Raw genomic sequence first — 2,452 nt, 5'->3', positions numbered from 1 at the left:
TGAATATTGCACATCTGAACACTTTGGAAACCCTTAACAAAAGTCACAAAGTTTTGGGTTACCCGAAGCCGGAAGAGTTGAGCATTCTCTGCTAAACCAGGTAGCCCTCCGCAGCGGAGAGTAGAATGTCTGTTGCTGAGCCCGGCGGAAGTTAAGTGAATCGCTCCATTTTTTACAATGGTTGTTAAACGAATCGCTGCCATTAAGTGAGACACACAGTTGTGAAGCATATCCAGCTTCTCTCGTGGATTTTGAATATTTTGAATATTTTGCCAAGGGGATTTTCTGTTCTTCCTGAAATCTCTTCTATCTGTCCTTTCGTTCCTCAAACTTACCAAGTCCACAACTACAGGTTGTCTTGGCTTATTCGTTTAGTGACCGTTCAAAGTTACGACAGCATTGAAAAAAGTGACTGATGACCATTTTTCCCACTTAATGACCATTGTCCCCATGGTGACGTGATCAAAATCCAAACGCTTGACAACTGACTCGTATTTATGACGGTTGGAGTGTCCCTGAGGTCACGCGATCCCCTTTTGTGACCTTCTGACAAGCAAAGTCAATGGGGAAGCCCGATTCACTTAACAACCCTGTGACAATACAGGTAGTCCTCAACTTATGACCACAACTGAGACAACACTGATAATAACATGGTTGGCTTTTTTTTTAATCGGAAGGTCACAAAAACGGATCACGTGACCCCGGGACACTGCAACCGTCATAAATATGAACCAGTTGCCAATTGTCTGAATTTTGATCACGTGACCATGGGGATGTTGCAACGGTCGTAAGAGTGAAAAAACGGTCATAAGCCCCTTTTCTCAGTGCCGTTGCAACTTTGACTAGTCCCTAAATGAACTGTCGTAAGTTGAGGACTACCTGTATCTGTACAGATCACAGTACTGTACAGATAGACCTTGACGTATGACAATTGAGCTGCAAATTTCTGTTGTTAAGTGAGACATTCATTAAGGGAGTTCTGCCCTGTATTATGACTTTTCTTGCCACTGTTGTTAAGTGAATCTGGCTTCCTGGTTGCCTTGCCTTGTCAGAAAGTTGCAAGAGGTGATCCCGTGACCCCAGGACACAGCGACGGTCATAAATACGAGTCAGCTGCATCTGGATTTTGATCCCACGATCATGGGGATTCGGCAAAGGTCGCCAGTGTGAAAAGGGGACGTTATGTCACTTTTCCCTGTGGCACGACAAAACCGCGCTCGACTAAAGCGCGCCCGATTAAACCCCGTCGCTGACGTCATCAGCAGGGCGACAACAGTGAGCGCAGAGAAAGAAGGGCGCTTTAAATAGCGCTTTAAAAGCAAGCCGATTCAAGTTAAGGTAAGGGTTAGGTTTAGGGTTAGCTTTAGGGTTAGGTTAAGGGTTAGGGTTAGGTTTAGCGTTAGGTTAAGGGTTAGGTTTAGGGTTAGGGTTAGGGTTAGGTTAAGGGTTAGGTTTAGGTTTAGGGTTAGGTTTAGGGTTAGGTTAAGGGTTAGGGTTAGGGTTAGTTTTAGGGTTAGCTTTAGGGTTAAGTTAAGGGTTAGGGTTAGCTTTAGGGTTAGGTTAAGGGTTAGGGTTAGGGTTAGCTTTAGGGTTAGGTTAAGGGTTAGGGTTAGGTTTAGGGTTAGGTTAAGGGTTAGGATTAGGTTTAGGGTTAGGTTAAGGGTTAGGTTTAGGATTAGGTTAAGGGTTAGGTTTACGGTTAGGTTTAGGATTAGGTTTAGGGGGGGTTAGGTTTAGGTTTAGGGGTTAATTTTAGGTTTAGCGTTTACCATGTGCTTTTTTCTCTGCGCTGTTGTCGCGCTGTGATGACGTCAGCTACGCGGTTTTGTCGAGCGTCCTTTAGTCGAACGCGGTTTTGTGGTGGAACCACTTTTCCCAGGGCCGTTGCGATGTGGAACGGTCGCTAAATGAACTGTCATACCCCGAAGACTACCTGCACTGACTTGTCTCTTGCGGTGATTGGACAATATTTCTGCAAACAGTGGACACCTTGGTCTCGTGGTCTTTAGCCAACAACGAGATGAACCGGTTTCATAAACGGGATAAATGATGAAATTTTCATCCTGGCACTTCTCTAGGGCTCCCTCTCGGTTAGTTGGCAGCCAGAAGCTATTGGGAGATATTCGTGGTGTGCCAGGTCTTGATGTCCCAATGCAGCTCTCTCGCCCCCTTGCTCCTGCGCCAACTGTCTAAACTCGACAAGGCCAAGGAATAATCCTGGACAAGGAAGAGATTTGGAAATGACCCCTGACTAAAAATAAAAACCACGTTAGAAATCACAACAAACCAATCCTCCCCCCAAATCTTGACAGGCCCTGGACTTTTGAGTGGCCAATGGCATGGAACCACCCACATCTTGTTGGGTGACATGCCAGGATTTGGGCATCGGTCTATAAATTGAGAACTCGATCAAGAGCTGAAGATCTTGACTTCTTGATCAAGAGCTGAAGAT

This window comes from Thamnophis elegans, chromosome 6, assembly GCF_009769535.1.
Source record: "Thamnophis elegans isolate rThaEle1 chromosome 6, rThaEle1.pri, whole genome shotgun sequence".
Lineage (NCBI taxonomy): Eukaryota > Metazoa > Chordata > Lepidosauria > Squamata > Colubridae > Thamnophis > Thamnophis elegans.
This window is presented reverse-complemented; position numbering follows the sequence as displayed.